At 39.1% G+C, this 26494-nt stretch overlaps 1 protein-coding gene across 2 annotated transcripts in view; it reads right to left on the bottom strand.

Annotated features, from left to right (window-relative positions):
• Positions 1–15302, bottom strand: part of KCNU1 (potassium calcium-activated channel subfamily U member 1) — an 86068-nt gene extending 70766 nt beyond the window's left edge. For both annotated transcript variants that reach the window (XR_007767648.1, XM_050910215.1), the window contains exons 1-2: positions 15262–15302; positions 4778–4938 (exon numbers count right to left, since the gene is read on the bottom strand). The gene's annotated coding sequence lies outside the window, so the exon portion shown is untranslated. The remainder of the gene's footprint in view (positions 1–4777; positions 4939–15261) is intronic.
• Positions 15303–26494: the final 11192 nt, after the last annotated feature.

Genomic DNA, 26494 nt, shown 5'->3' on the forward strand with positions numbered 1-26494 from the left:
TCTTCAACAGCCAGAGAAATTGAGGAACATAATGTGTCATGAAAGCTCAAAACAAAATACATTTTTAGTTCCACTCCTTTACACTGTTAACATGACTATACTCACATAACTAGTAATCCATTTTAACAGTATTTTCTTGATAAACATTTGGATACAGGAAAAAACCACAATGTATCTCCTCAAAGAACTTGGCAGAAACCTGCATCAAGACAGACTAAACACTAATTCCATAAAAGTTTGCAACAACTCACCCAGCCTTTTTCCTTGTTTTCACATGCACACACACATATAAACACATAGACAGTCTGATTCAGTTCTGTAAATTAAAACCACACATGGACATATGCAAAGCCCAAAATTTTCATAACAGCTCAGAATCCAGAACTGGGTGCCAAAGCTTTCTATCCCTTATGTGATTGTTCAGAAAGGAGCTGGTATATTTTGGAAATATGATACCAAGTGAGTCAAGTTATGCATCTGCTGACACAATTATATGATCAAGGGCATAATGACTACCAATTATTCTAAATTTCCAAACTGAGCAATTGCTTACATTATATATTTTTTGAAAACCCTGCAGTCTCAAGAACAAAACAATTGCAAGCCATTCTGTGCTTTCCTGGAACTAGTCTCAAACTTTTCTCCTGCTGAGACCATAAATCATTAACATTGTTAATGTTCTCACTAAAACTGTTTGGAGAATGTGACAAGTCTAATTTGTTACTGACAAACCAGTTGGGAGTATGTTTAAAATGCATCAGTCTTGCTGTTGTACCCTTTGAATGGATGTGTGGCTCCTGTCAGGTAGACTTGCTATTTTGTTAAAGACTATCTCTTATTTCATCAATCTTTTTAGCTGGCTCCAGAAGGGAAAACCCTCCATTTTGCTTACTTTCATTTTTGTTTTTAGATTTTAAGAAAAATTGTCTTTAAAATACAATGATCACAGCCCAGGGAGGGCAAGAGACAGCTTTTCTAGGCAAAGCTTGGGAGCCCAGAGGTGCTTGATCCTTCAAATAGAGCTATTTTTTAATTAAGTTGTATAGCTAGCTACCATAAAGTTAGATACCGTATCTACCTTTCTACCTTTATTTTGATGGTTTGATGAGACATATTTACAAAGTACTGAACTTTAGCAGTGATTTAGCAGAAAAAAAAGAGTGTATTTTAGCAGCCTGTATATCAAATTTGGCAGCAGCCTCTCCTCTTCACCTGAGAAGTACTCTTCAGAAGGAAAGAGCCTAGATGACCTTCCTGTCCATTCACCTACCTCCATGTCTTTCAGATGTGTAGCTGACTACTATAGTTTATTCAACTACCCAGATCAGACCACTGTGGATTTATGACCTAGCTTTGAAGACGCAAGAGATTTTCAATACTGCTGACTTCTTCAAAAGATTTGAGTTCTCTTTTGCAAAAAACAAGTTAACAAGTTTATCAGGATTATTTAAAGGCACTATGGCAATTCTTCAAATGCTGTGGGCAACGTTTTCAAAAAAGGCCGCCAATGCACATTGACTTTATGTTCTAGGGAACAATTAAGTGTTTTAAAATGGGCACCCAAAGTGAGATGTTGGGGAAAAAAATGATTAGCCACTCTTGAAAACAGATCCCAAACAGTTCACACTCATATTCCTAACATCTTTGGTCACTGTGAGCCTGATCCTTAGCACAGATGTAGACCAGCACCTGAATGTCTCAGAAGGATGCTTTTTTAATCATATTTTTATCCTCACTTAATTGTCTCCAGCATACAGTATGACACTGCTACACACTTTTCTCAGATTCAGGAGAGAAATAAGTGAGAGGCAGACCAAGATTAAATTTCAGGAGCAATGCTGGGTGGGTATACCTAGACATACCTGCTTATACTACATTTTATATAAAACACATAAACAGGACATACCTGTTTGTATTACGTTTTGTTTAACATCATGGGAAATACTATTTTAAATTGGAAAACCATAAAACTCAAGCAAAGTATCAGCACTGAATGGGAAGTTTTATTCAACTCAGTAGAAGGGTAGATTATTTTCCCTTTTGCTTCAAGAAAAAAGAATGAAAAAATAGTATTTCAGATCTACTGGGCATTGTTATTTTTCCTGATTTCTTCCTTAAATATAAATTCATTTACTCAAATAGTGCTAATAGCCGCCCTGCTAGAATGCCAGCACTGCCCATTTCCATGCAGAACCTGTCTCCATCTCTGTCCTGACAGAGATAAGCAGAGCACAGGGCACATGCTTTTGTTGAGCAGCTGCTTCACTGTGAAACAGCCACTCTGCTGTTCTGCATCTCTAGCTAATCAGGCACCAGAGCTCTCTTGAGCTAAGTAGTAAGACCAGCTTCCCGTGGCCTTTGTACCACACCAAGCCCAAGGAAGGTGGTATGGAATAAAACTCTGAACTTTAATATGGGGACAGCCAGCTATAATGTGGACCAGCTGAATCCTGTCTGGGATGCAGGACTGTGATAAACATCACCCCAGTGACAAGTGGGCCTGTCAGTTTGATGAGAGGCCCAGCAGAATGAAGGATCTTGGTGTCTGTGCTAAGCAGCTGGTGTTATGAAAAGCGATCTAAAGGAGAGATGCTTAATTTATAACATGCAGCTCTGTACACACGGCAGCCTTGTTTCCTCATGGTTTGACAGGTTTCCATGACATAATCACTCCTGGACTCTCCTTCCTTTTCATACAAGAGTCAAAACCACTGAATGGTTTGGAGGATATTCTGGCAGTAGGAGAAGGGCACTTACAGGTAGACAAGAGGATTACTTCTCCCATTTGTTAAGTGCTGCACCCCATTCTTTTGCAAGACATCACAGAGTGTCTCTGTGCTTGACGAAGAGAAGATAGGCATTTGCTACAGTTGAGGCCTAGAGAACTGGTTTTTTGCTTCAGCCACAAAGGCCGATATGCTTAGACATTACCTATGCACAAACATCAGCTCATTTAATTGGGAGTATGATTCTTATAGTGGTTTAGTTAAAATGTTACAGCTTTGTAGCTGGACATTTTTGTATTAGTTGTAGCCTAAGTAGTGAAAGCTAGAGCAACATAACTTGTTAAAAGCAATATAAACCCATATTGAGAAGTTAGACAGTAACTCAGGGTAAACAGAAGTGCAGCTACTGTGGACACCTTCAGATGTCCTACATCTATTCTTCATCAATATTCCAGATGATTGCTTTCCTAATAGTCTCTTGAATGCAACCACTTGAACACGGTAGCAAAGAAGAGCCAGAAGAAGTAAGTTAAGTGGCAGCCAAAAAGGAAGTGTGAAGAATGTATCTCCTCTTGCCTCAAGCAGGAGTCAAGTATGTTTTGCTCTCCATGTTCACCTGTTTAAGAGAGGTTTTAATAGTAGAACCTGCTAAGATCTATCTGTCTTGCTGAGTTTTTAAATTTGGTCCCTTTTCACAGCACAATGGCTCTGTTAATTCAACAAGCTGAGAGGGATTTATAGCTCTGACTTATAAATTGTTATTGCTTTTCTTGAGTTTTTCATTCAAACCTGTTGCAAAGCTTGGGAATATCTCATGGAGAATGATTTAAATCTGGCCATGCTGCATGTCTGTAACCAGAGCCAGTATAATGCAAGACTGCTATCTTTCTAAAAATAAGGGGAGATAGCCTGCTGAATGGACCCATGAAAAGAAGGATGGCCATTGCACCTGACTGTATTACTACACACAGTATATATCATGTTGCACACATTGCCTATACTTCACTGTCTATCAGATATATCATTTTGTATTAATAGCAATGGTTAGCATTTCTCCTGGCCTCATCATATGGAGACAAAATTGTTTTTTTCAAAAGACGACATTATTTCCATCCAGCAGAGAAAGAAGTTAAGATGGCAGAATGAGAAGGGAGTAGCTTTTAGAGGTTCAGAGACCATTTAGAACACCCACCCCCACTGCAAAGGCTCTCATTTATACCTCTGAAAAGCTGTCCTGCTGAGTTTGAATGATGGCACCCTTAGGGCTACAGCCTAGTTGCCCTTCCCTTCTTGTGACATCTACCAATTTGTATTGAACAGACCTCACTGTAGCTCAAAGAGGAAAATGGAGTGTCTTCGCATGGTGCCACTGCAAGCTACAGATGGCAGGGAGGACTGGCCAAGCTATGGCAGAGTTGGTTGGTCATGCAGTGGGAAGCACAGAATAGATATGTTCACGTCATATGTGGGAACTTTGAAAATGTCTGCTTTCTCATGCAGGATCTCATCATAGTGTCTCAAAGGAAGAACTGTAACCTATATGCTTGTCAGTACTTTAGCAATGTGAAAAAATACTGAGCTAGCCTTCTGCCATCTACAGGATTCATAGATGCTCAGAGGCTTAAAACTAAACGGCTGTGAGCTTTCAATATTGTTACCGTTAGCATAAAGCCTGTACCCTAAGAGATGAGAGATGTTAATGAAAAGGTGCTAATCCTTCCCTGCTTCTTGGGAGTTCAGCCCCAGAGGAACTGTGCAACTCTCTTTGCCTCTAACTTTAAAGCACTGGGAAATAAGTAGCCTTCACGCTCTTGATTTCCAGCAAAGAATGTCAGTGTTGTGCTGGTGCATTTGCCTGAACCAACACTGAGACAGATTAAGGTCCCCTCCCCCACTTTTTCCCTTGCTTCTTCTGCAAAATGGCAATGGATCCATTCATGCAAATGTAGAAACAGCTTTTGTTTTAAGCAATAAAGCTGATGCTGCTAGTGAGAGCAGATACATAAAGCGGATCCTAAATCAATCTACATAGTTAATTTGGGACTTCTTACCTTTAAAATATTCCCAGAATCATAAGGATGCCAAGAGCTGATCAGAAAAGATTCATGTCTCCTTTAGTATAACAGTATTTATGTTAGGGCACATCCTGATAATTACTCAGTGAGAGTTTCAGACTGCCAGAAATACCTTGAGAATTCCCCTATGGGTGATTCTGTGGAGGAAAAGGAGAAAGTGAATATTAAACATACTGTAGTCAATATTTTTTTTTCATACCAGTACTGCTACAGAGCCTGAGCCAATTTGCGATTTAGCAGTGCTGAGTCTTTCCATCTCAGCTATAGCAATCTGTGCCTATTGCTGCCTAACTCTAAAAAAATCAAACCTGTTCTCACATCACAGCATAGAAGATGCACTTTTCATTTCATGCTGTGAGGGAGACTACAGCTCCATCAGACATTTAGTTGGCCTCAAAGCTCATTTGGAGCTAAAAGCCCTATGAGAAATCCATACTGAGAAAGATCTGATGGTTTAATGCATTCCTGAAAAAAACGTAATTTGCTAGGAAATGGATAGGATAATATCATTCCTGAGATCAACTGGAGGTCAGTGTGTGAAATTTCAGCTGTAAGCGTTGGTACAGAGGGATTCAGTTAGGAATGGGTGACAGTTCAGAGACAGTCACAGACTATGTGACACCTGTAGGGAAACTCAGGTCAATTCTTAATCAAAACTTTAAGATTCAGTTAAGTTTATTTTTCATTTTTGATTCCTGCTTCTAGTCAAGATGACTTGGTTCAATGTTGCATCTTGGTAACATTTGGATATGTACTGAAAACAAACCTCTAAATGTATTTATTACAGCAAGATTCAAAGAACTCAAACAACATCCCATGGTACTGTACGTGGTAACAAGAGCATTGTAAAACACAGTACTTGATCCATAGAACTTACAATCTAAATAGACAAGACAGGAAAACAGTGTTATCAGGTGGAGAATGAAGTGAGCAGCTACCAGCTTTTCAGCAATTCAGTTCTCAGACAACTACGCAAGTTAAGTTTTTCAACATCCTTGTTCCTTCTCTCAGTCAGTTAAAAACAGAGCATTTACATTAATCTAACTAATACCTTCGTCTCTACCTAGTCTGAGAGCAGCTTTTGGAAAACTGTCAGAAAAGACTATTATTTGCCTTCTTCCTCCACTGTCATTCTTCCACCCTCAGTTCAGTGAGGTTAGCAACAGTAAGAGCAGCTCTTTCAGTTCTGTGTAGTAGTGTACTACATTTGCTAAGGCAAACACCTACAAGACAGGAAATCTTGTACTAACAGCACTTGCTGACCAGACTGCCCAAGGAAAACTTGGAAAACTTGAACAACTGATTGATTAGACATACAGTGAGACTTTGTCTCACCTTTCTGAGAGAGAAAAAGGCTGATGAGCAAATCACTATAGGGACAATACGGGGTTTTGGCTCATGGCTGGGTGACTCAGTGCTGTTGAAACCAAAATAATATACAAGAAATTACTCAATAAGCTACTTTAATTTATTATTTGCTGTGCAGAAATAAGGCACCTTTCTAATACAGAGACTGTGTAGAGAAGGTTCATGTTATTAATTGTAATAGGAGTTTTCTGCAAGTGAAGTATCATTACTATGCCAACTCTTCTTAGCTCTAGATCTCAACATATTCAAGAAAGGCAGTCTGTCACTGACCCCAGTATTTGTAATGGAATAACAAAGGTACCAGAAAAATCGAGTCACCCAAGGTAAGCAAATAACCAGATTCAGAGAGCCAGAAGGAGATGACTCCTAGGTGCACATTCAACCAAGCAAGTATCAGTCATTTCACAGATGTGAAATAACGACCACAGATACTAGCTGGTATTTTGTATATGGAGAAGTGCCAAACAATTTTAGGACAAGATTGACTAGGAAATGCGATACAACAGAAAAAGGACAACTATCATTATCTTCTAAGGATGCTACTGCTGCTGTGGGATTTATATGCAAACCAAATCTGGAAAGACCAGAACTAGTGAATTAAAGTGAAAATGTTGAAATACATCAAACTGATCACCTTGGAGCTAATAAGAAAACAGTGTAGAACAAATCCACTGCATGAAGACGGTGAGAGGGGTAGAGAGCTGAACTTCAGAAAAGTTTGTAGAGCCAGAGGTGGGGTTAATGCATCTTTAGGATTAATGTAGTCATAATGTAACACTGAGAAGAGAGAGCTGGTCATAAATTGCCAAAAGGGAAGGAGATGACAATGGGGAGTCTGTGTGGACTTACTGAATAATAGTATCATAGCATCTGCTATACAATATGGTTTGAACTTTGCAAAGCCCCACTGTATAACTCACTTGTCATCTGGGCTGAGGAACAGATGACAGATCTGCCAGGAGTGCTCAAAAACAGGCCTATGAATTTTGTTTTGTTTTGTTTTCCAAAGAGAAGTTTCTAAACCAGCTCTTCTCACTGAGATAGTGTTTCAGCAAATAGATCAGCCTCCATTTTTTCAAAAAAAAAAAGTATAGTAGAATCTAGTAAAGGTTCCTGTAAAAGCAAAAAAATGTTCAAAATGAGAACTGTGGCAGCTTCAGTTAGCTTACAGCACGAAATTATTTACAAAGCAAGGGAGAAACATAACACTGGAAGGGACCAACCAGGCCACCAAGTCTAAGCTTTCACAATGCAATGATAACAGCAGTGATACCAGCTATTAAACAGCACACCTGAAGATGCTTTTCCCCCTCTCCAGCAATATTCCAAGACTGTTCTGAGAAAACAGAGTAAGATAGAGGGCTGCTGCCTGTCTTCCAGTCAGAGTGTGTAAGTGAATTCAGCATCTATTTGCAAAAAATCTGACCAGGGTACTAAAGCAGTTGCTAAGCTCATCTGTACACTTGATCTTTTTTTTTGGGTGCTGACCAGATGGGAATCTCTCAGAAGTCTTTCAGTAAAGAGAAGTTTTCCCAGATCTCTTAGGTAATGTAAGATCAATCCAGTGCTGTCAACAGCATTATTACTAAAAAGTGCAGTGATTGTTGTTGCCTTTGCAAACTGGAAATCTAGCAGTTGTGCTAATAGTCTGATTTGGACCAGGATATTACTGTACTTTGATTGTACAAAGAAATAATCTATGCCTCAAGTGGTTTGTATCATTACTCTTGTTTTCCTTCCCTAATCTTTCTTCTGCCCTAGCTTTTATTGAGTACATTCAAGAAATGCCAACTTTAGGGGGAGGGTAGAAATTGAGACACAAATTTACAACGGAAGTGTTCATTTCCTCCTTTCACAGAACACATGTAAGCACTTGGCCACTCAGCTTGCTAGGAAATGCAGCAGTTGAGTCAGAAGCTGAAGTCAGAACGGCCATCTGTTCTGGCAGCATACAAGTGACTCCTTCACCTGAAGCCAGCAGCACAAGTAATAGAAAAAGATGGATGGACATACAGCAAGGAGCAGATGAAAAAGACACTGAGTACATTGCATGCAGCCTCAAAAGTAGAATGCCCCCAACTCCCCTTTAAAGTATGTTCATAATGAACAAACGCAGCAGAAAAATAGCCGAAGACAAATTTGGTATAACAGATGATCTAGCTATACAATATTTACTGATTCATTCTACCTTCATAGGTATCTTTCTATATGCATAAACATAAAACTATATGAAGACACATGCAGGTTGCAGTTAATGAGATGAGACACTACTGTGGCACTAAATCAAGGCACAATTTGTTCCCCACAGAAGAGATGAAGTTTTAGGGCCCCAGCAAGTCAATACCAAGGTTTGAGGGAAGGAGGGAGACTTTAACTGAAGTATTGAGTAAATGAATTGTTAGTCACTATCACTTTTTCTACTGAGGTATGACAGCAAAGCTGCACTCAGAACCACTTGTGTGCATATATGTATTAAGTCAGGAACTGCCAGTTGCCTTCTCAAGTACTAAACAAGTGATCACATTAACAGCAATTACATCAGGATCCATAGATCTGAAATGCACACTTATCACAGGGGGTGGCCAAACTGTCACATGAATATAGCAAATTACCCCCTCTTGCAACTTCCATCTCTACTCTTTCTTTTCTTCCTTGCCAGATAACATACTTTACTGATTTCATGTTCCTTTTTCATGCTTATTAACTTGGCTATTTAGTTCTTGTTTGACATGAAAATGGGAAGTGTTATCCATGGAACAGATTCCTTCCCTCTAATCAAATTGCTATCTGAAAATAGAGCATTATTACTGCATTGCTTCCAGCTCCTGTTCAGTGTTAGCCAGACTGTGCATTCAGGTCAAAAGCCTCTGGTTCAGTTAATTTCTGATTTAAGCTGTGCTCTGTTCCATACATGAAGGAATGCAAAACACAAGACTTAGAGTAACTTGATTCTTGGGTCAGAAATCAAGCAGGATCTGTTTAATCCAAACCTTGATGAAGCTGTAAAATGTTTCGGTGAGTTTGTTTCAAACCTTTATGCACGGAACCTTGTCTGGGGCAGAACAAGTATACTTAAGAAGTATACTTAGTGAGTTCATGAGGGTCAGAAAGGAAACATAAGAGATAAGCGCCAAGTTTGGGGCTGAGATAAACCTGCAGCTCTACATATGAGCCCTTGGTGACTCCTTCCAAGTCACTCTGCGTTGTAGGAATTACTGTCACTGTACTCAGAAGAAGGAAGAAAAGACTTCGGCAACAATACCAGGTCTGCTGCGGCCAAAGAGCAAAACCCTCAAAGCGTTATGTCAGTCACATGAACGACAGTACAGCTTCTTTACACGACAGCAAGGCTAGGAATACCTAGCAACAGAACTCATTTATACCAAACCAAGCGAGCGTACATCCTAAATCCAGATATTACCTTAGCAGGTGTGTTGCTTTCAATTTGTCTTTTATATCAATACAACTTGGGATGTTTCTATACTTGCTGTTCAGGTTGTGAGCATGAACAAGACCTATTTCAGAAACCACTGATAACAGCAAACACAAGCCATTGCAAAGATTAACAAGAACACCCCAGAGATAAGACATACTAGCTCACTGTTGAACTAATACAGCTATATATGCTCCAACAACTTTCTGTATGAGCATACAGATATGTCCTTATGTATTTTCCATTTTACCAGAGGATCTAGTTTATATAACTATAGTAATTAAGAAATGAAAAGCATTAAACTAATCTGATGTTAGCTTTAACACACAAAACAGGTAAGGATCAGGGAGAGGCAGAGAAACCCGTGATGCTCCCTATGTGGTCCCTGTCCTATGAACAGCATTTCCAAAATGAAGATGATCATTTGCATCACATGTATATACAGGAATGTTAACAGGAATAGAATGTGTTTGAAGTCTATCCAAAAACTCATTAAAGCTATGAATTATGGTAGATTAACTGAATTTCACTCTATTGTGCCTATGCATCACCTAATAGCATGTCCAAAGTCAGGTCTCTATACATTACTCAGCAAGCTTTAGTAGAAACATGCCCTTTCTCTTATTTAACTCCTCAAAATAGAATAAAAGTTCCAGCCTTACACTGTTTTTCTGCAAAGATGCAATTTTTTTCCCAGACAGATGTACGCTGTTTGCTCTATATAGCATACATTTATAATTACTTCAAAGCACTATGGTTTTCTCTAGATATTGCTACAATTACCAGCTTCCCCTATACTTCTCTTTCACTGTGCTACCATGCTCTGATCAATACAGAATAGTCAGTAGATGTGCTTACTTAGATATTTTGCTTTCTCTTGTGGCCTTCACATATTTATAAAAATATGACCAGATCAAGTTCTACCTCACTGGCTTGTTTAATAGACTTGGAGCCAATCCCTGTTATAGATTGTCTTCTCACTAGCATCTGTGGTCAAATAGCTAAGGCACACTTTGGAGCCTTAACACTGGATGCAATTCATAAGTCTCTGCTAGACTGGGTTTTTTAGGCAACTTAAGGCTAGTCATTTAGGCTGTTTATCAAAGGTATTTAGGCGCTTCAACCTCCATTGATTTAAGGTTTAGGCATGTGAACATATTTCAGGAACAGGACTTGTTCTCAGCAAAAATGACTTGTTTTTCCTCTGACAGATGTATTGCACAGATACATATAACAAAGCATTATATAATGACCCAGACACCCATGGCTTGTGTAGAGGCTTGCACCTGAGTCACTGTTTCATTTCTTTAAGAGAAGTGATCATCTCCTATTTAGATATTTTCTGAACTGCCACATGCTGATTCATCAAGAACTTGAGAACAAAGTGTTTTGATCATTTAAAAAATAAAATACAAGCAAAGCAAAGACACTTGCAATGACATCTTTGATGTTTTGCAGATTAAGAGTATCTCATGAATAACAGTCATTTCTTGTGTCATCTCTTTTCTGGCTTTGAGAGTTTTCATTAACTTTAATTATTTTCTAGTTAGTGTTAATCTAACTAGCTTATAGAGTCTGGCCTTCCCATCAGCACTAGTAATAATTAATCAGCACCATCAATAGATTTTAATAGCATTAAAATTCTGATTCACTGCATTATTCCTCAGCCCCACACCACCCACTTCTATTCTTAGTTTCATTGTGTGCAGGAAACAGTATTCCTTAAGACAATACCAAAAGGACAAATATAGAAACTAAAATTAACCCTCATTTTCACTGTCCCTGTAAGAAAACATCGTCTTTTTCTACATAATTGCCCAGCATCGTTCACCACTGATCTGTGAATCTGAGCTCATCATTCAGGTTCCCTGTTCAGCTCCACAAAAAGAGGCTTCCGGGAAGAAGCCAAAATAAGGAGAAAAAAAAATTATACAAAAAGAAATGTTCTCCAGCTGTCACAATCCCATCTCTTCTTTTGGTTGTTGTTACTGTTCTATTCACTGGCAACAAGCTCAGCCTAAACTTTGTTAATCACATCAGAAATTGAGCAGGGCTTTTCTACTTTTTTATTTTCATGTGACTTGAATGAAACTGAGTCTTACCTCCTGAAAAGAAAAAAGTCAAGGAAAAAAATCAATAGTCCTGCTGGCACTAATACATATATGACTTTCAGAAATGGAACAAGCATCTGGTCAATTTTTCTTCATTCTTTCTGATCATAGAAGATACATGATGCAACACCAGTTTTTGTTCAGGCCAAATGGGTCATAATTATCTTATACCGCTCCATTCCTACTTAAGAGAACAGGCAATTTCTGGTCAGCAGCCAGGACAATGTTATAGTCCTCAATTTACTGAAAAATGAGTGGAAGGTCAAAGTAATCCTAAAGATCTTCTGTTCTTAAACCTTATGTTGCAATACAGGCATATTTTAATATATTTTTATATATATATCTTAGTGAGACTCCATCATATTTTGAAACAGAGTAAGAAAGAGCACAGTTCAAGTTTCTGGGATAGCTGAAGTGGATATTGCATTGTTTACTTTAGTTAGGAACTCTCATTTCCGTTTGTAATATCCAAAAGCCTGATTCTCATCATCACTGCATTGTTAGTGATTGCTATTGTTCAAATAGGAGTAATTTCACAGCTGCCCCAAAGAACTGGACCTGTACAGTACGAAAGAGAAGCCCTACATTGCTGACAACTTTGGCTATTAAGGATTCTATGTGTTTTCAGCAACATTAGGTATTTTAGACAAGTTCCCTGCTTTTTGCCTTTTCTTGAAGAGAATCTCAATGCACTGCTAAGTTACATTTCTGCCCTTCATACCAGAGCTGCACTTCATTAGCAGAACTACTGGCCATTTAAGTAAACCCAAAACCAAGAGGTTATTCTGACCATATCTTCATCAGATTTACTACTTCAAGACTTGTGATGCAATAGACAGCAACAGAGAGATAAAAAGCAACAGCCAACTGTTTCTGTCAGTGATTCTTGCAGGAAAGATTTGTGTTTAGATCTGATGCAAACCAATCAATGAGACAGTAGAAGCATATGAATTAATCGAATCCCTTGCAATTGAAGCAAATAGAGTCCCACAGATTTCACTGGGCCCTTACCATTGTAACTGTGGCAAATCTAAGCTAACCAAAGCAAAGTTGCCTTGGGGGAAAAGACCCAGTATATCTACATTCCCCCTCTCAATGAGATTGCCACCATTTTGGCTTGGTTCTGATGCACACAGCTCATTATATAACTTAGTTTCCTAAATTAGCTGCAAACAGATATTATAACACCTAGGTGAAAGCTGGTTCACTAGCAGGAGAACTATCTCCCATTTAAAAAAACCCAGATGTTATAATCAGACTACATCCATCCTACAATCAGATTTTGTGCTCTAAGACTAGAAGCTTACCTATTCCAGGAATAACTCTCAGTGCAGCAGACTAACAGCACAATAAGTAAGTATTGTTCCCTGGGGCCTCTTCATTGGACAGTATCTAAAAACTAACAAAATTAAAAGCAAACATTTGTTGTTCCATTTAAATTTCTACAAAAGGGCAGATGAAGAAAAGGCTGCTAGAAAAGGAACAGTTTGTCTGGCTACTTCAGAACAGGTTTTGGAAGCACTACATCTTGTTAGTATTGTTCCAAAGGGTACGTATGGGGTGAAATGAGCAGGTTGGATAGAAGTCACAGATTAAGTTTTTATTTCTGGTTCTACTGAAATCTGATGTTAGCTGACAGTCATTGCTGAGCACAGACATGTCATAACTATGAAGACAACATTAGACAAGACTACCATCTAAGCAAGAATTTTACTTAAGAAAGTCACTTCAGATTTCTTTTACTCTAAAACACTTGGCACTTAAAAGGAGGTTAAGATGGAAAAAACGTCATCATGAAAAGGCTGATGATATGGAGTCAGGGTTTTAATGAAAAACTTAAATGGAATAATATCATAAAACACTAACACACAGACATTATTTAAAATTTTTGAATCTCAAAACCAGTAAAAGTGACAGTTCTCTTGAACATTTTACTTTCATTTTCACTGTTTGGTTCTACGAAATGCTGATGGAGAGAGAAAGACTCCAGCTAAATCACTTTGGTATTTCTCTATATCCAGGTACTCTACATGCAAAGAAAGGAGGCATATCTCCCCCCTTGGGCAGAGTTAGTGATTTTAGTACTTTATCAGAAGGGGACAGCTTTAATTCCATATTTCTTTGTGTCTATGGGGTTCTTTTAATTAACTTTTAGGTTAGTCAGTAATCTGAGTATTATGTAGTCTTTGCTAGATATGGATTAACCATTTCCTTATCACCAGGAACCACATTTTACTAGTGCAACATCTGTTCCAAGGAATACATGCACTTGAGACCATGCAGAAGCACCTTAGCACACGATGGAAACCTGCAAGCCCTGTATAACTGCATTTTACAACTTGAAGATGCAGGAAAAAATGAAATTCCAGGTACTTCATAAGCCTCTGAATGCAATGCTTAATCCAAGTAATCCAAAAGCAATCTTGTTGGCAATCTAATAGTGTTTTCTAAGGAGGAGACTGCAATAACAGTTTGTTTACATATAATTGGATCCCTTTATATGTTTGTATTGTGCTTATTTCTGAAACCTTTCAAAATTGAAAGGTCTCCTGTAGTATTTGACTTGGCTTTTCACTCTAACCTGAGGGACTACGCATTACTTTGCACATAATAGCCCGGACAAATATGCATTTTGTATTAGTACTGATCAGAAAGTACAGCTATCCCTTGAGGACCAGCAACCAGGACACAAGAAAAATTGAGGAAGTTGCACTGATTTTTAAATTGCTTTTTATTTTGATTTGTTTTTCTTAGGAAGCTCTTACTGTCTAGATCAGCTTCTCTGTTGTAAACACAATTCAGTGGGGAAAACAAGGGAAGAGACTTTACATTTGAGATAATTTTTAAAGTTATCACAACTTTTTCACAGAATATTGTTTATTTGCATCTGCACACTAAAGTGTTTGATTAATAGACAGATTTCAGAGTGTGCATCCCTCACTGATACTATTCATAGCTCTTAAGTGGAAACACTTCATTTGCCTCTTACATTCCATTAAGGGTTTCCAGAGGACTACAGTGAAACAGAAGACCAGAAGTTTCTTGTGACTGAAGAGAAAGCACACCCTTACCCTTGCATAGAAATGACAAGTTCCTTATGCGGACAACAGTAATCTCACATTCATTCCAAAAAACTATTGTTCACTGACTGTTTTTTCTCCTAGTTTTGTGGCAGGTTTTCAACTCCAACTCCCCATACAGTCTAGTAACCAAGTTTGACAAGCAAACATTATTGCCTAGGGGTGAACTGGACTACGAATTTAAGAACATAGGATTTTGCCAAGCTACATCAACTCAACAGCCCCTCAAGACATTACGCTGATTTCAGTCATGGCTACTACCTGATGCTTGAGGAGAAGCTAGACCTCCATCAAGCTAAAACAATTGTGCAGTAATTTGCAGCAGGGGAATTCCTTCTTAACACCACCAGCACCCCTCCCCAAGTGCTCAGTTTGCAGAAGTGTAGGAACTAGAAACAGAAGAAACTTCTAGGTTTGTGCACTAGATCCCATTACCCAGAACTCTCTCTACCAGGATTTGATTCTTACCTATTTCCTTCTCATGCACCTGGAGAACATGGTGACAAGTCCTGGAACAGGAACCTGACTGGAACAGAGCAGTCAACATTTACTCCTGTGTCATGGCCCCTTGTAAGTAGGCATATCTGCTTGCCCAGTCAGATATAAAATAGACAGGAAGTCAAAGGAAAGCATTATCAGGTGGGATGCATTTGCGACAGGAAGAACACTATTTGCTTAACAGCCTGCTGACATATCCCATAATTCTGGATTGTAGTAAAATAGTCTTCCCTAGACCTTACTTTGGAGAAATTCTGATGTATAGGAACAACCTGAAATTTGCAGTACCAGTTCAATCCAGTCATTCTACACAAAAACCTTTTATGCTTGCTCTCTTAGGAAACAAAAGATGCAGTCTATTTCTGACAACTCCAGCCTGACACTTGTAAAGCTATTCAAACCAAGCACACAAGATTTGTCAGAACAAGGCTGACATTTTAAATGAAGAATAATGATAAAATGTCTAAAAATGTGCTGCAGAAATACTCTCACAGATAGTACTGGCAATTTAAATACAACAGCAAAGTGTTATCATGTAAAAAATCAAACCAGAAATTCTTTCATGTATCTAAACATGGAGTTAAATTATGTAAAAGCCGCAAGTACATGATGCAGAAGGGGGAATTCACAAGTCCTTATTTTGTGGCTTAATGTATATGGACATTTTGCATTAAGAATTACACTTGTTTCACTTTCACTCTTGACATAAGTATAGCTGTTTCATGAACAAACAGTAGATGGAAAGGAAGGATTCCTCAGAGCCAAAGGAAATGAAGTCTCTTCCATTCTGTTGAGCTAAATTAGTATGAATCCTTCTTAGGCATTTTAGATGTGTGCAGTGCTATGATAGCACTAATAATGGTAATTTATTTTATATAGCTGAGGATCATGAGAGTGCTATAACATGTGGACAAGCCAGCTGAGCATATGATACACTGAGTTTTGTTATCCTCTGCATTTGGCAGGGCATTATAGTGGAATCCTGTTGTCTTTTTACAGTGAAGCCTGGATCTTTAACATTCACATTGGTTAATTTCAGTGAGAATTTAAGAGATTTTATTCTGCTGCCCTCATGCTCCTTCCCAGTGGAAGCTAAGCAGGCTATAACATGGAACCATATTAAGAAGTTTTAATACAATTTTCAACCATCCTGCATGCAAAGAAAATTTGTGAGCATATCTAAAGTAACCAATGCCCAAGCTGAAGACAGACTAAACCATATCAAAAGTAAAAATTTACTGGAAAGCTCCAAAGATAGAACCACTTCTCAGGACAACTAAAGGAGAGTGGGAAAAAATCTAAGTATTCACACATGCTTTATACTCTGTTGAATTCTCAGAGTAGATATGCCCCTTTCAGGACTGCTTTATTGCATACTTTATTGCATAAAGGCAGATCAAACTGAGCACTCTATCCCTCATTTGTTTTATCATCTCAGTAATCCATAATTAAAAATTAAACAATTAAGTACAAGAAATCCATTAAATTCTTTAAACAATTATAGTAAAGAGTCAGTTAAATATGATGGGCCATTAAGTTATTATTGAATGAGGTTGCTGTGTTTGCATAGTACTAACTTGCTTTCTCAAAAGTACGTAGCGCCTGATAACTTGCACCCATCTAAGGTCTGTTAAATAGATATAATTCTATCCCACAGTCCAACAAAAGCAGCATGTCAAAATGCATATTTTTCCATAGCTATAAAGCTCACGCTCTCTCCTCTGGCTTGAAGGTAATTTAGCATGGAACATTTCCCTACTAGTATCAAGAAAGATGAAACATCAGAGCAGAGGTGGCATCAGCCAGCAGATGGTACTGCAGGCTGCCACACTGCAGGCTACAGAGGACAGGCTAGGCTGCTGTCAGTTTGTTGCATATCAGGCTGCTTGGGAGTGAGCCCTCGCAGAGGTTGTGCTCTCTGCCTCCTTTCTGCCAGGGTTCTGATGTCGTGAGACAGGCAGCTCATTATACCATGGAGCCAGCTGCAGGAAAGTCAACTTTTCAGGTAGCCAAAGGCATCCTGTCTGTGAATAATCTAGATAAGCAATGTATACTAGAAAGCATTGTCTGTACTCCCACCTTTACCTCACAGTACCACTTCCCTAGTGCTGTGCATCTCTGGGTGTGCAGAATGAGGGCAGTCACATACTTTCTTACAGCTGGGAGCTCTTGTTTGCTCTCCCTCACTAGTTCTATTTTGCTCACGGACAAGCAGCTGTTGCTCAGACAGTATGGAACCCAGCTCTCTGCACAGTATCAGAACAAATCACTGGTATCACTTACACACCTCTCAACTCTATTTTAGTTATTGCAGGCTCTTCTTTTCCCAGTTGCCTTCCCACAGAATCTACACCCTGTCTGTAGGGCAAGTTTCAGCAGCTCTCCAAATTACCTTTGGTTACCTAGGATGCAGTATTACCTGTATGCTTTTTATCCACACAGAACAAGACACCAGAAGTAGCAAATTCTCACTGGCTAAGGTAAGTTACATCTCCTTGCATTTTCTAGGGGCCAGAGGCAAGTGATGAATCGAGCTCAGGGAAGCAGTATAACCTGCAAAAAAGCTTAACTTCATGGTATGTATGATTTGCTTGCTTCAGGAGATTGGGGGTTCTTTTAGGATATGCAGATGTCTCCGGAGGTCCACTAAGCTAAGAAAAGCACTTTTTGGCACTTTTTTAGCACCTTATTCCTGGATTCTGATTTCCTACATGGGCCCTGACCTCCCCTCCTCCCCCCAAGATAAATTGCATTGCTTATGGAACATGAAGATCTTTGTTTAACAAGATAGATGATGACCCACTTCAGAATTGCATGATTGGCAACTGAAGAGGAAAAGTGTGCTTTAATTACTAGTCTCTGGGGAAGATTTTAAATAGTTGAGCTGGTTCTAATAGGACAGCACTTGGCAGATTTTGTTTTCTTTTCTCATTTTGAAACTAAGTTTACAGGTCCGTGACACACCATTTGGAACCGCTACTGGAGTCTTTACCAGAATAACTGTCCCTCCTGGGGACTCATTCCCCATTCCTTTGGGAATGTACATACCATACCGTAGCTGAGTAACAATCCACTCTTATTTAATGACTGTTTTCCCTAATTAACTAAGCTAATTGGGAGAGTCAAGATACCTTGGGTTTAGACCTGTCTACACCTCCGATTCTCTGACAAGTTAAATAAGTCACTTGGGCTTATGTTTTCAGAAGTGGCACTCCAAGGTGTGATCTTATAGGTTCTAAGGTGTCATAGTCCCTGTTGGAGTCAGAAGTGAAGGAGTTCTTTGGAAAACTGTGGGGCTGGGCTTGTAGCACTTGAATTCCATTTCCCCATCTTTCAATTTCATCATCTGTAGATTGCCAATAACTTACTAGTTCTTCAGACTCTCAAAGACCAAAGAATTTCAGTGGATGATGACTGAATAAGAAGATTAAGAACAGGTCTTATTTCTTCAAGAGTTTCTAACAAAACAATGCTACTTTCACCATATAGTAGTAATGTCTCTTACTTTGGTACTACATGTTCTGTCGTGACACCAAAAAGATGAGAAATTCAGTCCCAAAGTCCTTCAGCACGTGGTCATCTTTAATGTATTGGGAGTTCCTCAGTGAACCAGGATCTCTTCCCAAACTGAATAAAGATAAACATCACATATGCACTACAGACTAAGCAAGTTACTGTCTCATAATTTAGATGTAACCACAGATACCCAAGGGGAAGCTAGGAATTGCAGGTAGATCTGAAGCCCCAGTTTATCACGTTAACCACTGTATCATTCTTCTGTCTCACCAAACTCCCATCAAGTTAACAGTTGTCCTTCAGACTGCTTTGTTAGGTGGCTCACATGCATAAAATTGTGCACAGCATTTAACGAGCTGTTTTTTCTTTGTCTTCTCCTTGTGCATTAAAGTTTTAAAGACTGAAAAATGAGCATTGAAAAAATTTCCTCAGTCAGCAACCTGCAATCTATTATGGCAATTAATCAAAGACATACTTTGTCAACTTCTCCTTGTTCTCTTATGCTTTATGATCATGTTGTTATTTCATCAACACAATAAAAAGGGATTAATCTTCATTGCTGGGAAAATTGTTTTCAGGACTAAGGGTAGCAGCCTTAGCTACACTACTCATCTTGTGGTCCAAATCAATCCCTGAGAGCAGAATTAATTATTTTTAACTGGGATGCATTCATGAAGCCCTAGCGAGTGCATTTTCAAGTTCTGCACATTATCATAATACAAATCTGTCATTCAGGGCAGCATATTCATACAGTCACTGCAGGTTCAGCAAGCAAAATATGAGGGTTGTATGCAACTGAACAGACTTGTTAGGGTGACCATGTATACGGTGATGTAATACACCTCCAAAAAATACATCAGTATGCTATTGTACCATCTTGTTATTGAAAAGAATAACTGCAATAATTACGCTGTTATGATGAATATTCTACAAAGCAGTAACCATAATTTAATCTGTTACAAAGTATAACATCACAAATTGTTTTTTCTAATCTGGAAACTAATTCCACAGCAGATACTTCACAGTGCAGGCTGACATACTCTGGCATTTTGCTACCCATTATCAATACAAGTTCATACAACTTTGTCATGAAGCTTTCAGAATTTAGGAAAGTCCAACTAGGAGAGGACATGTAGGATGTCCTGCAGCCACAGAGACTGCCTTGACCATCCTAACTGTTTCCCCATTCCCCTGCAGTTTCCCCTAGAATATCAGCTCAGCTTAAGTTTTTGTTATCCTTTGAAGCTTGGCTGATGGCCCTAGCTAGGACTTGCTGTTAAGTGTACTTAAGAACTAACAAAGTGACATCCCAAATCTTGCCTGGGCATCCTAGAGCATAAGCCCCATAAAAACCCAATATGCAGTAACTTAACAAAGCATCATTTTCCAACACTCATAATAATGTCTGCAACATCCCGAGCCACTTTTTAAAATTACCTGGTGCCAGAGCATCTCATTTCAGTGGTCAAAGATTTTTCTTTTATTGTAGTCATCATGTTCTTACCAATGCATTTCAGCAGGATTGTCCAGACATTAATGCTGTAAGTATCCAAGATATTTGCAGGTTAATTGCAGCACCCTAAATCTTTACACTGACAGTGGGACTTCAGAGCATCAAGTTCATGTGTTCTTCGCTTTTCTCATCACTCAGTTTGGCCTTATCATTGGCTCACTGCCCACAAAATATTGATTAGCCACAGAGTCTCCATGACCAGCACTGTAAAACCAGCCATAGATTTACACTCTGGAAAGAAGTTCTGACAGGGCCAGTAACAACCTGAACACCTTTGTAGGCTCTTTTATTACCAAGTGGATAGAGGTCTCACTTCACCAAGTCCATAAATAATTGGCTTCAGCTTAATGTTCTTGTAGTTAAAAGGATTACTAATAAGACTCACTCAAGAAAAAAGTACAGCACTAGCCTCAGGTACATGTACTAATACACAAAGGTCTTTTAAGTGTGTAATAATACTAGTAACACATTTAGCTCAGAAACAGATGCATAATGTGAAATTCTTCCCTGTGGACACAGCCAGTACTTTTTTTAATCTCTTCAAATAAGGGTTGGATGTAAGATAGTCCAGATACACATGGTACTTACTACTACCATGCTCAGTCCTTTCACAGGTCACAGCTAACTTCTTTGCTATTTTGGGGGTAATTTCAGAGGAACTTCACTAGCAGCACAAACAATTGTGCTCTGCTCTGAAGCAATGGTTAAGTGTTCACACATCTAGAATCTGTCATCAGTGGATCAGACACCAACCTGCTCAAAAAGCCATCTAGAGCACTGACCCTCCTGAGCACCATCTCAATGCCCCCTATGTATGAAAGTTTTCTGCAGAGAATGCAACAATAGGAACACTCTTCTCTGGTTTCAGTTTCTGGAAAACTAGTTTTTGCTTCATAAGTACAAAATTCAGAGATACAGTTTGTTCTTCACTACCCAAGGGAAAAACAGATCATTTTTCAGGTCTTTGTCAGATGCATTCCATCCTATGCCACAACACAACAGCAGCCTTACAAAGGCAATCCTGCACTACAGTCTACCCAGCACTGATTACAGCTCCTAATAAATACCTCCTTCAGTGGCCAGAGAAAAATTCCTTTTTCCACCAGTGTGCTTCCTGCTCCTGACACTTCTTTAAAAAGGCTGCTTACAGAATATTCACTGATGATTTATCAGCTTAACACCTACCCCAGCAGCACACAACTGCTGCTTGCTACAATCTGGAGTTCATGCAGTGCTAGGGCTTTGCCTGCTACAGTTTATTTCCCTGATTAGACTGTAGACCTATCAGACACTTTTCCCACTTACTGATTGGGGAGAGCGGGTGCAGGGAAAGGAGTTTATTTGTTACTTTAGGCTTTGTTACTATAGAAATTTTAGAGCATTAGCAAAATCAAGTGAACTGCTAATTTTCTACACCTGCCAATATCCAAGCAGCACATAGGTTAGAGGCATTTCCTTGCAATTCCCAAGGTAGGGGAAGACAGGGAAAATCCCAATTTAAGAAGATAGTCAGATTTACTACTGATGTTTTGTATGAAACTGGTCTGTTATGCCCTTGGGAATTACTCTTACCTCCCTCAGCCAACCTTTCACTACCTTCTAAATCTTATCTCCCTCAGCCACCTAATATAGAAAGGAAAAGACAGTAGAAAGGCATTTTGGAGTTTTATCCCAAAATTCTGGAATCATGAGAATCATTCATGCTCAAAAGAAAAAAGGAAAGAAGCTATTGATTCAGCTCTGGTCTTGTTTTAAGTTACCAGAGGTAGAAGGAAGCACACAGATGGCCTGAATAGCATATCTAAACCCTTAGACATCCTAATGTACCAAGTCTAGTGACAAAAGCAGGTCTGCTTTCCCAAAATTGTTCATGTAAGCAACATGCAAGAAACTCCCTAATAATGAAACTAGTCAGGTACCACTACCTTTTTCCCCAAATGTTAACATTTACTGTACCCTGTCCCACATCTCTGAATCCATTACCAACTGCATTGCCACTTCAGTATCTTCAGGCCCTCCCAGACTGGCCAGTCCAGGGCATCCTGTTTGACTGAGATATTTTAAAAATCACTGGTTTAAGAATCAGCCTGTAACTCAATTTTAATCATTCTTGGAGAAATTGCTTCTATCTAATCACTGCCCTGACTCTGGGTCATGTGCTTATCTCTAGCCCCTTGGAACATGTCCTGTGACAATCTAGTACTGCCAGGTCAAAACCACTTGCTCTGCTTTCCTTATGTCAGTCTTTTGACAACTGAGTCTTCCTCTTGCACTGCAGGCAAACTAACACAGACACAATAGTTAATATGGGCATGCAGCGGAGGGCATGAAGAAATAGTACCAGGTCTCACTCTTAGTTAGTAGTGCATAGAAGCAGCATAGTTTATGTTACCAAATTGTCAGCATCCCAGGAGCAGCCACAAGTGCATTATCATGAGACAGATTTTCATATGGGCAAATCCATCAACAAAAGTGTTTAAAAAACCCAAGAAAGTTGGTGACATTAACCAGGAGAATCTAAGGGAGGGGCTATTCATTTCTTTGATTAGCTCAAGTATAATGATAGACCTAGCAGATACATCTAATTAGATGTATCTGAAAACTCATACCCTTTGTAACAACAGTAACAGTTCAAGTGAAAACACAGAAACAAGTTTCCTAAATTACTAATTGAAGTTGCAAGGAAAATTCATGGGAGAAAGCTTTGATCAGCTTGTCCCATCAAGCTGGTGAGTGAGCAGGAACATTCTGTGCTGTCTTGGTCTCTAACCATATCTTACCAGAATAAAACATGATAAACATGAGATGCTCCAAGAATGAGCAGCAAGAGTGACAGTGACTTCCTTTAATTTTCATTAATAGTCATCCTATTCAAATAGAATGAATTTGAGCTGTCCAAGTAAGTTTCTCCTGCAGCAGGAGCCCATTTTGCAAAACTGTTGGCCAGCATACAGTAATTTCAACAATTTAACTTTCACTGTCTGAATAACAAAAATCAAGCCTCTGAGTTTAAGGGCTTTCCTAAAATCATGCTCCCTCAGGATGCCTCAAGCAAGTGCGTGAACCAGCATAAGAGTACAATAATTGCTGAAGCTTGGTTACGGACAAACAAGGAACTCAAATGACCAGGCTGCTGGCACCACCCTCATTCATCATTGATTTAAGAACATAGAGGCATTAGAAAGAAAAATTCCCTACAGCTCCATAGTTGTAATCTGTCTCATGATATCCAGTTTCTTCAGCCCTTAGTTTCTGTAAACTTTTCCAATAGCTCATGAATTAGAAAAACCATGCCTTGAGTTATAACTCCTCTGTATTAAAGTGATCATAACAGATCAGTGATAAATACAAAGTAATTGATTTTTTTTCATTTCCTCCCTCCCCCAACAAGCTTAAACTAATAACAATAATTATGTGAAAGTATTTCCATTGAGAAGTTCATACATTTCTGGCAGTAAAATCAATTGTTCCGAGGACAAATTTTATCACAAGAATTAATCATTGCTATCTTCAATTACTGTATTACACAATTATCAATGTTATTCATGATGTAAAGTACGCAGGAGGGCATCTTAATTACAAAGTAAGACTGTACAGTAACTATCAAGTCTTATGAAAGCAAATGAATGGGAAAACATCCCTGATGATAGAGCATTCCCATGCGTATGCTCTGTCACGTCAAGACTTCCTGGGAGGCTGCTGCAAGTATTTCTTGACCCAACATGGAAATCGCACCCTATAGAATAAGTGTTGTCCTGTGCTGAGTTTGAAGACAACATGCCCAAAAACAGTAATTGTTTCAGAGATGTTACCAGTCCTTCCAAAGTCAGATTTCAGCCTTAACTTCTTAGAAAAGTATGGTTTTGATTTGTCAGTATGAATGATTTTTGCTGTGTTAAAGGCTACCTCCGATAATTCTGTTCAAAGTTGGATAGGAGCTCCAAATAGTTCAGCAGGGCTCAAGGAAGTGCTCAGGACACTGATTCGCATACAGAAATAACTGAGAAACCAAAGTCTCCTGCAGAAAAGACACCAGGCAAAAACACCTGAGAAGCTGGTTTCCTGCTCTTCCACAGACTTTCTGTATAACCTCAGGCAAGTCACTTGGGCTACATCCACATGTTGCTTTGATGGCACTGTGGCAAGGACGACCACAACCCAGTTTCACTAGTGCAAAAGCTAGCACAAGGAAAGCCACAACCAGCATAGAGCTCTGTACAGATAGCAAAAACCACTATACAAACCCAGATAAATATAATGGCAGCTGACTATGCTGTCACAGCTAGGCAAATGTTATCTACCCATTGTAAAGCCAATCCAGACACTGCCAAGATAGGGTAAGCAGTTACCTTGGCTATTTGGATGGCAAGATTTATAATACAGGGAGGGGTATCACTTGGCTCTGCACAGGAATATCTTGCTAGAAGCATTCAAGTATCACTGTAATACAGATGATAATCTACGCTGACAGTCTTTTAGGATAGCCCTCCCATCCTTAAGGAGTTGAAAGAGCTATAGCTTTTTCAGATAAGCTGTTAAAATCTAAACATGACCCATCTGATCTTTTTGCTTTGACTAATATAGCAGCCTTTTGTTAGTCTAAAAATCCCATAAGCAGCTAACAGCTCATATAGTCTGGGAAAGGGTGAGTGTTAAGGTGAGGCAAGAGCTCAAAGCCAAAAAATGAATAATCAAGCCAGGGTACCCTTCCTGCTAGAGCAGGTACTCTGTATTACTATGCCTTACTAGTCTTTGTTGGTCAATTACAAATGTTGTCAGCATCCTACAGACATAGTTTGCCTAATTATTAGGCTTTTCATATAAAAAATAATTGGCCTCACCACTGTCCCCTTAGGTGGGAGGAAATGAATAAATCACTGGATGGCATCAAGGTGGTTTTCTTTGAGGGGCACTCTGTCAGTGCACCCCAAAGAGGTGAGCAGTACCACTTTGCTACCCACTGGTACATCATTTACACTTAACCTTGAACACCTAACTGCCTAGGTAACAGTCAAAACAGAACTGTGCTAGTACACATATCAGGCCAAAGCCTCTACTGAGTTTTCCTTTTGTTGATAAAGGGATATTCATAAATATCTGGTTCAAATTCTTAGCTACTATAAACTGCAATTCCTCAGCTGATTTATATCTGCAAAGGACCTAGTCCTTGATCTTGAATTTCTAATTATTTTTCTCAGTAGTAAACATAACATGTGTGTTTGGTAAGAATAACAGACAATGACTGCACTGCTGTTATACTGTGCCATGAGATAGATTGTATTTATCATGTGGTTCTAACCATGTCGCTTTCACAGTGCCCAGTAATTTATCTCCCATAACCCTTACTTCATTCTGAACCTTTGAGCAGGTCCCAAGGGATATTAATTGTTAGCATATCTGTCAGGCAAGTGCATCCCCCTTCTTTTGAAAGGCTGCTCAGCTACTACAACAGGCAGCATTTTGAGTCCACTTTGAAACCTCTAATGAGACTTTACAGTTGTAGGGTAATGACTGCAGTTGGTAAAGCATATGCAAAAGCTGACCACAAGCTTTCACTCCACTGTACCCGGTGCATATATGGCACTGTCCTGGGCTGTTAAGTTTGATTTGTGTCAGTCAAGAACTACAACAAGATAGCTGGTGCTGAAAAAAGTTGTTAAACTTACTGTACAGTCCATGGAAGAAAGTCTAGACAAAAAAATCATGATCTGGCCCAGAGGAACATGATTTTGCTAACAGCCTAGCAAGTAGTCTTATTTGTTCTAAAATTAAAATGAACTGTAAGTTGGTAAGTCAAGCAAGAACTTGAGTTACGTCCCAAATTGATACAGGCTGTTGCAAACCTGCTTTTAAATGCTAGAAGAGATTTTAATGTCTACAATGGAGTCTATGTCTGACGACTTCTCCTTTAAACACTTCTCTAGTCTTGTGTAAACCTTGAACAGAAGAAAAAATTAATCTGGACTTCCTGCTGTGGTAGCTACTTTTCTATAAGAAGTGCCTCCCCGGTATCTGTACAAGCACAAGACCTCAAAGAACTTCCCACCTTGCAACTCATTTTCACTGCATGTCTACATGAGCCAACAGTAGGATGACAGATAGTAGCACAGAGCTATGCAGAGCAATTCCCTCTGGAAGGAGAAAAGGACCCTTCTTTGGCTAGTACAGGGGCTT

The sequence above is a fragment of the Gymnogyps californianus genome, chromosome 23 (genome assembly GCF_018139145.2).
Source record: "Gymnogyps californianus isolate 813 chromosome 23, ASM1813914v2, whole genome shotgun sequence".
Lineage (NCBI taxonomy): Eukaryota > Metazoa > Chordata > Aves > Accipitriformes > Cathartidae > Gymnogyps > Gymnogyps californianus.